Source organism: Terrapene carolina, unplaced genomic scaffold, assembly GCF_002925995.2.
Source record: "Terrapene carolina triunguis isolate 2854851 unplaced genomic scaffold, T_m_triunguis-2.0 Scaffold517, whole genome shotgun sequence".
Classification (NCBI taxonomy): Eukaryota; Metazoa; Chordata; order Testudines; family Emydidae; genus Terrapene; species Terrapene triunguis.
In genome coordinates, this window is record NW_020664868.1 from 4,593,946 (window position 1) to 4,602,687 (window position 8,742).

The 8,742-nt window shown below is 52.3% G+C and overlaps 1 protein-coding gene across 1 annotated transcript in view; it reads right to left on the bottom strand.

Annotated features, from left to right (window-relative positions):
- The window catches only part of GIPR (gastric inhibitory polypeptide receptor), a 45,270-nt gene that overhangs the window by 20,433 nt on the left and 16,095 nt on the right, over positions 1 to 8,742 (bottom strand). The window lies entirely within an intron of this gene.

An 8,742-nucleotide genomic window follows, 5' to 3' on the forward strand; every position in this document is an offset into this window, starting at 1 on the left:
AGCCCCATCTGGAAACAGGGATCCAGATCCGAACTGTCCCATACAGAGACTAGAATCCAGATTGCTTCTTGTGTACACAGACCAGAATCTGGATTGATCCCTGTGTACACAGACCAGATTTCTGATGCCCCTGCTGGAAATGGGGATCCAGATCCAAACTGACCCATACACAGAGACCGGAATCCGGGTTGATCCCTGTGGACAGAGACCAGGTTCCAGATGGCCCCTGCTGGAAATGGGGATCCCAATCCGGATGGCCCCCTGTGGACAGAGACCAGGACCTCAGGGAGGGAAGTGTAACCTAGTGTCTCTCAGGGTACGTCTACACTACGAGATTAATTCGAATTTAGATAATTCGAATTTGGGAAACAGATTGTATAAATTCGATTGTGCGCGGCCACACTAAGCACATTAATTCGGTTTTTAACCACATTAATTCGGTGGTGTGCGGCCACACTACCCCATTAATTTTAACCACATTAATTCGGTGGTGTGCGGCCACACTACCCCTAGTTCGAATTTACAAAATCGATTTTGGTGCTACTCCGCTCGTCGGGGTGGAGTACAGAAATCGATTTTAAGCGCCCTTTAATTCGAAGTAACTGGCTCCGTTGTGTGGACGGGTTAAGGATTAATTCGGATTAACGCAGCTAAATCCGAATTAAAGTCGTAGTGTAGACCAGGCCTTAGATCCCTGGGCTGGATTTAACTGTGCTAAAGAGACGCAGGTGGGAGCGCAGACTGCCCGAGCGGGGCTAACCCCCTAGAGCCCTGCAGAAGCGATCCCGCTGCCCAGTCCCCCGAAGTCCCCAGCGCCCCCCGGATCCTCGGCTACCCCCAAACTCCCCAGCGCCCCCCGGATCCTCGGCGCCCCCTGGATCCTCGGCGCCCCCCGACTCCCCAGCACCCCTCGGATCCTCGGCGCCCCCCGGCTCCCTAGCGCCCCCCGAACTCCCCAGCACCCCCCGAACTCCCCAGCGCCCCCCGAACTCCCCAGCACCCCCCGGCTCCCCCGAACTCCCCAGCGCCCCCCGACTCCCCAGCACCCCCCGGATCCTCGGCGCCCCCCGGATCCTCGGCGCCCCCCGGCTCCCCAGCGCCCCCTGAACTCCCCAGCACTCCCCGGCCTCCCCAGCGCCCCCCGGCTTCTCGGCGCCCCCGAACTCCCCAGCGTCCCCCGAACTCCCCAGCAGCCCCCGGATCCTCGGCGCCCCCCGAACTCCCCAGCGCCCCCCGGATCCTCGGCGCCCCCCGGTTCCCCAGTGTCCCCGGAACTCAACAGCGCCCCTCTGATCCTCGGCGCCCCCCAGATCCCCAGCGCCCCCCGGTGCAAGCAGCCCTTACCTGTGCGCTCCGGCCAAGCGCCGCCTTGCGCCCGCAGCCTCCATCCCGGAGCCCCGCAGCCCCGGGCGCGCAGCGAAGTTTAAAGGGGCGCTCTCCCCCGCCCGGCTGGAGCTGGCAGCGCGTGGGTGACTGGGGAAGGGGCGGGGGTGAATTGATGCAAGAGAGTTGGGGTGTGTGTGTGTGTGGGGGGGACGCTGGAGTTCTCCAGGATCCGGCTCTCTCCCTCCCCGCGGCAGCTCAATAGCACGTCCCGCCAAAGCCCGGCACCTCCCCAAGCCACCTCGCCCAGGGCGCACGGTGCGGACCAGTCGCGCAGAGCCGGTGCCCGGGGGAGGGGGTGCCGCAGGGGCTCTCATTGGGCAGTGCAGGTGCCAGTCTCGGAGGTGAAGTCAATTTGTATTAACCCTTGCAAGGGCGGAGGGGGCTTGTGTCTGAGAAAGAAAGGAAGATGTTGCCAGTACTAGATAGATGCGGTGGCTGCATCTTTTTCATAGGTACCTTGCAGTTTGACAAAGGGGGGTTGGCATGGGGAAACTGAGGCACGCAGCTCAGGCGTAACTTGCCCAGGCTTCCACAGGGAGGCAGAGCTGGGAATGCCCTCCAGGAGTTGTGACTCTCAGCCTGTGGCCAGTCCCCTGGGCCCTTTACCGCTGGGTCACAAAGCCCTTAGTGCTCAACTGACTTATGCCAAGATCAGCGGCTGAAGCCAAGCAGTATTTTCCCCAGGAACTGAATTGGGGGGAGGGTCGAATTTACAGGGGGGTGAGGGCCAGCGGGTGAGACCGTGCGGGTGAAGGTGGGTTGAATGGCACCACAGTAAAAACTGAAAAATGTTTCATGAGCATTTTATTAGATTTAACTCATGTTTTAAAATCATCACACAAATCATCCTTCTTGGTTTCTTGTTATAATTTTGCACAACTCTGTTAATGAACTTCTCGGAAGCAGTGCGTTCATCTTTGGTGGCTTCTTGTGTATCCGGTACTTCCATTCCATCAATTGATATGCTCATTAGTTCATTCACGTGATCAGGCAGAAGGCGACTTCTTTCAGAACACAAAATTCTATTCAATGAGGAAAAAGACATTCAACGCTAGCTGTTGTGACTGGGAGTAGCAAGAGATGAATTCCTACTTCTTTCATCCCGGGAAACGTAGCCCGAAGATCGGGTCAAGCCACTAGTGATGATAAAGAAGTTGAAGTCAAATCTTCATTCATTCGTCCTATGATATTCCGCTCTGTTCAAATTCTCTATTCTGTCCTGATCACACGGCAGCCCCATTGCTGGTAGTGCCTCACGCCACTCAACTGTCCATATTTTATAAGACAGGGATCTGTAAAAGCTAGTTAGAGGTCGAGTAGAATCCAGAAGTCACTGTTGTAGATTTGTAAGAATCAAGTCTGTTGTACTTTTTCAGCTGGCTTAACAAATACTTCTTGTCCTCTTCACTTAAGGAGTCGATATAAGTGCCTTCATTAGTCAACTTCTGGACTGAAGTCTTTGCTTCTTCCAATACATTTTCAATGGATAGCTCTCTGATTGATCCAAGGGTAACTTCTATTGCTGGACAAAGATCTATTACTGTTTTAGCAGATGCCTGGATGGCATTGTTTAATGACCCAAGTTGGTTTTAACAGTAGACTTACAAGAGAGAGAATGGTGATAGTCTTTGAACGTAGTAGCAAAAGGAGTACACCAGCCTCACTATTGAGATCCGACCAGCCTCACTATTGAGATCCGTCCCATAGAATCATAGAATATTAGGGTTGGAAGGGACCTCAGGAGGTCATCTAGTCCAACCCCCTGCTCAAAGCAGGACCAATTCCCAACTAAATCATCCCAGCCAGGGCTTTGTCAAGCCGGGCCTTAAAAACCTCCAAGAAAGGAGACTCCACCACCTCCCTAGGTAACGCATTCCAGTGCATTCCAGTATCTACCCATCTAGGTAGATACTTTCTAAAGCCAGTAATAACAGTTGCAGTAATTTTAAGACAACAGCCAAGGATCACTCATGAGAAAGCCAGCGGGTTTTCTCGGGTTGGATTAATTTGAACTTCAAACCCAGAGCATCTTCTATTTCTTCCAAGACATTCAGTCCTTTTGGACTTCTGTTGAAAAAAAGAGGCTAACGAAAACATTACATTTGTGGCTTTTTAAATGTATTTTGAAGATTCTGCAGCTTGTTGAGTAGATCATAGAATCATAGGACTGGAAGGGACCTTGAGAGATCATCTAGTCCAGTCCCCTGCACTCATGGCAGGACTAAGTATTATACAGACCATCCCAGACAGGTGTTTGTCCAACCTGCTCTTAAAAATCCCCAATGATGGAGATTCCACAACTTCCCCAGGCAATTTATTCCAGTGCTTAACCACCCCGACAGTTAGGAAGTTTTTCCTAATGTCCAACCTAGACCTCCCTTGCTGCAATTTTAAGTCCATTGCTTCTTGGCCTATCCTCAGAGGTTAAGAACAATTCTTCTCCCTTCTCCTTGTAACAACCTAACCCAATTCTTTCAACTTTTCCTTGTATGTCATGTCTTCTAGACCTCTAATCATTTTTGTTGCTTTCCTCTGGACTCTCTCCAATTTGTCCACATCTTTCCTGAAATGTGGCGCCCAGAACTGGCCACAATACTCCAGTTGAAGCCATATCAGAGTGGAGTAGAGCGGAAGAATTACTTCTCGTGTCTTGCTTATCACACTCCTGTTAATACATTTGATTTAGTTGGGGATTGGTTCTACTTTGAGCAGGGGGTTGGACTGGATGATCTCCTGAAGTCCGTTCCAACCCTAATATTCTATGATTCTATGATCCCAGAATGATATTTGCTATTTTTGCAACAGTGTTCTACTGTTGACTTATATTTAGCTTGTGATCCACTATGACCCCCAGGTCCCTTTCCGCAGTACTCCTTCCTAGACAGTCATTTCCCATTTTGTACGTGTGCAACTGATTGTTCCTTCCTAAGTGAAGCACTTTGCATTTGTCCTTACTGAATTTTATCCTATTTACATCAGACCATTTCTCCAGTTTGTCCAGATCATTTTGAATTTGGATCCTATCCTCCAAAGCACTTGCAACCCCTCCCAGCTTGGTATCATCCGCAAACTTTATAAGTGTCCTCTCTTTGCTATTATCTAAATCATTGATGAAGATATTGAACAGAACCGGACCCAGAACCGATCCCTGCGGGACCCCACTTGTTATGTCCTTCCAGCATGACTGTGAACCACCGATAACTACTCTCTGGGAATGGTTTTCCAACCAGTTATGCACCCACCTTATAGTAGCTCCATCTAGATTGTATTTCGCTAGTTTGTTTGTGAGGCGGTCATGTGAGACAGTATTAAGAGCCTTACTAAAGTCAAGATATACCACATCTACCGCTTCCCCCCATCCACAAGACTTGTTATCCTGTCAAAGAAAACTATTAGCAGGGCCCTACCAAATTCCTGGACGTGTAAAACACTTCACGGACCATGAAATCAGACCACCCCCATGAAATCTAGCTATCGGAGGGAAGAGAGATGGGCAGAGCTGGGGGCATCACAGCAGGGGGCTCCTACCGTTCACTGGGCTCCAGCTGCTAGTCTGCTGGGCTGGGGGGGACAGGACCTTCCTCTTCCCCTGCATGGCCACTCTCGAGGAGAGATCAGACCCCTCTCTGGGTACCTCCTACGGCTGCAGGAAGCACCGCAGCTCTTCAGAATCCAGCTCTGAAGGCAGCACAGACACGGAGCTTCCTGCAGGCAGGGGAGGTACCCGGAGTTGGGTCTGATCTCCCCCTGAGAGCCAGGCAGGGGAAGAGGAAGGTCCTGTCCCTCCCTTGCCCAGCTGGGACTAGCAGCTAGGAGCCCCCGGCAGTACAGAGGAGATCAAACCCACCTCTGGGAACCTCCCCCAACTGCAGGAAACTCTGAAGGCCGTGCAGAAGTGAGGGTGGCAATCCCGCGACCCCCCTACAACAGCTTTGTGATCCCCATGGCCCTTTATTAGGTCAGGACCGCCACAGTTACAGCACTATGAAATTTCAGATGTAAACATCTGAAAACGTGAAACTGACCAATTAAAAAACCCTTTGGGCGTGAAATTGATCAAATCCGACCGTGAATTTGGTAGGGCCCTAGCTATTAGGTTGCTTTGATATGCTTTGTTCTTGACAAACCCTTGCTGACTGTTACTTATCACCTTATTATCTTCTAGGTGTTTGCAAAGGGATTGCTTTAATATTTGCTCCATTCTCTTTCCGGGTACTGAAGTTAAGCTGGCCTCTGCAGTGTGTATAGGAGAGATGCGGGTTACACTTTTCTCTGAGCAAAGCTTTTACTCTACCATGTCTTCCAGAGAAGTTTATAGCTCCATCAAATGCAGAAGCAGCCATCTGTCTGGGGTCCCATTGACAAGCATTTAACTCTTCTAAGATGTGGGTTGTCACAGATGCAGCCGATGTGTCTTCTATAACCTGAACATCTAGAAATGCATCTATTGGCCTACCACTGACATCAAAATAACGCACGCAATGACTTAATACTTGATACCCATTTACATCGGTGCATTCATCACCATGTAGGCACATTTTCTGAATGGGGTGAGAGAGTCCTTCACTTTTTCAACTGCTGAGTCTTTTACTGTCGCATTACATGCTTCTAACCAGTCAGTTAAGTTTCTTGCAGAAAGCTAGTGAGCATTTGCGGGTCTTGTTTGGAACCAGTGTCTAACTCCAGGGTTAACAAGTGTCAATGCATTTAACATTGGCCTCCAGTTTGTAGGGTGTGGTATCTCTGGCTTAAATAGGAAGAATGATGCGACAGCCCTGTTTGTTCGCATAAACGGTGTCGTGTTTCCAGCATTCTTAACGGCCTCATAAAGTACTTCTAAAATTGCCTGTGACAGTGATTGACTTATCAGGCTTTCTGCATATCCATGCAGTCCAGAGGCTTGGTGTTTTGCAGCCAATGAAGTGGGTTTTAGCCCACGAAAGCTTATGCCCAAATAAATTTGTTAAGTCTCTAAGACTACGTCTTCACTACCCGCCGATCCGGCGGGTAGCAATCGGTTTATCGGGGATCGACTTACCGCGTCTTGTGAGGACGCGGTAAAATCGATCCCTGATAGCTCTGCCCTCGACTCCGGAAATCCACCTCGGCAAGAGGCGGCAGCGGAGTCGGCGGCAGCGCGGCAGCGGTCGGCTTTCCCCCGTCCTCACCGCCAGGTAAGCCGACCTAAAATACGCAACTTCAGCTACGGTATTCACGTAGCTGAAGTTGCGTATCTTAGGTCGGAACCCCGCGGTAGTGTAGACCTAGCCTAAGGTGCCACAAGGACTCCTCTTTCTTTTTGCGGACACAGACTAACACGGCTACCCCTCTGAAACCTGCTCACGTAGCTTGTCAGCATTGGCTTTGCTGATCAGTCTGGCAAACCAAGCTCCTCCACTTTTACCAATGATAGCATGGGGAAGCTTTTCCTAGATTTCATAGAATATCAGGGTTGGAAGGGACCTCAGGAGATCATCTAGTCCAACCCCCTGCTCAAAGCAGGACCAATCCCCAACTAAATCATCCAACAGATTTTTGCCCCATATCCCTAAATGGCCCCCTCAAGGATTGAACTCACAACCCTGGGTTTAACAGGCCAATGCTCAAACCACTGAGCTATCCCTCCCTCTTCCACCTTAGCTTTTTTGCAAGAGGTGCACCAGCCAGCCATCTTTTGTGACTTCAATAAATGGGCGATGTTTGACCGACAAACATCGGGAAGGTTGTGGAGACGCTGTTTCTTCAGTAGGTAGCTGGATTTGTGCTTTGGGCTGGTCAGATGTTGATACAGCACTTGAACCTTCAGATGACATGTTGGTATATTCTTGGTTCTTGGTATGTTCTTCATCTTGGTTGGTTTGACCACACCAGGAGGGGGTTGATGGGAGAGTTCAGGGTGTGTGTGTGTGTAAGGAAATCCCTAGAGCCAGGCTCCTAACCCCCGTCCTGTGCTTGCTCCCCCCACTGGCCTTCCATTGGAGGGGATTAAATCAGCAGCACAGATGAGAAAAGAAGAGGCTGGGGGGTAGGGGGGAAGCGATAGCCCAGCACTGGGAGAAGGGGGGAGCAGCCCTGCTCTGACCAGACGAGAGGGAGGGACCGGCTAGGACAGAGGGGAGGTTTTAACCCTCTGATTTCAAGAGTCTCTGGCCCATTGGTCCGTCCCCCATCAGTCACTGGGGGCTGCTAGGAACCAGACCCGAGGCTCGTCCAGCCCCGTGTCCTCTCTCAGACAGGACTCAGCCCCAGTGGCTTCAGAGGAAGGTGTGAGAACCCTGCCGTAGCCCATGGGGCTAATCTCCCCGCACATTGGTCCCATCCTGCTCTCGGATAGTTAGCGACCGGCTCCAGCCCCGGAGCAGGAGGCTCACCGGGGGAAGGCAGGTGCTGGAGTTCATCATTTCAAAGGGACAGAGCAACCTTGGGGGGAATGGCCACCTATACTGGGCACCCAACTGGCAATGCCAAAAGGCAGGGTTTCGAGAGCGCTTAGCTCCCATTGCTTCCCCTGGGGAGAGGGGATGTTCCATTGCGCCCCACGGGGCGGGGGGGGGGGAGGGGGGATGCTCCATTGCTCCCCACGGGCGGGGGTGGGGGATGCTCCATTGCTCCCCATGGGGCGGGGGGGAAGGGGGATGCTCCATTGCTCTCCGTGGGCTCTGGGCTCTTTTGACAAGCTGAGCCACCAGACTCAGGGCCCCATCCCGGCTTTCCCGTATGTGACGCCCACGTCCAGTGAGCCTGCAGAACTCCCCACCACAGGACAGCAGCCGGGCCAGGAACGGAGCAGGATTCACCTGAGGACCGGACACTTACGCAGAGGGTGAGAACGTCAGTCAGGATTTTTTTAGCTCTAACCCTTCCTGCTCCCAGGCGCCGGAGGGGCCAGAAGGTCACATCCCCTGGAGGCAGGTTACCCCACTATCACCCATTCAGGGGCATGAGCTGCACTTTCCTTCTCCGGTCCCAGCCCCAGGGCTGGAGCCGGGATGCTGCACTCGAAGGGCCGTTCAGAGGGGCTCTTGTGTTCTGCACGTGCTGAGCGTCCACCTTGCCCATTGGCTTGACTGGAGCTGGGAGAGCTCAGCCCCCGGCTAGCAGAGCACCTAGGGGACCTGGTGCACAGCTCCCCGGGTGGAAGGAGGACCGCTGGCTCCGGGGGACTTTGGAGCGAGACCTTAGTTCGGTGCCTAAATGTGGATTTCTGTTCCTGGCTTTGGTGGCAGAGGGATCCAGTACAGCCGCCCTCCCCCAGTCTCCTCTTCCCATTCCCCAGCGGGCGGGAGGGAGCGGCGGCTCAGTGAGAAGTTACTAATTTACCTGCAGGTGAAGGTTATTTTTAACCAGTCACTTTAC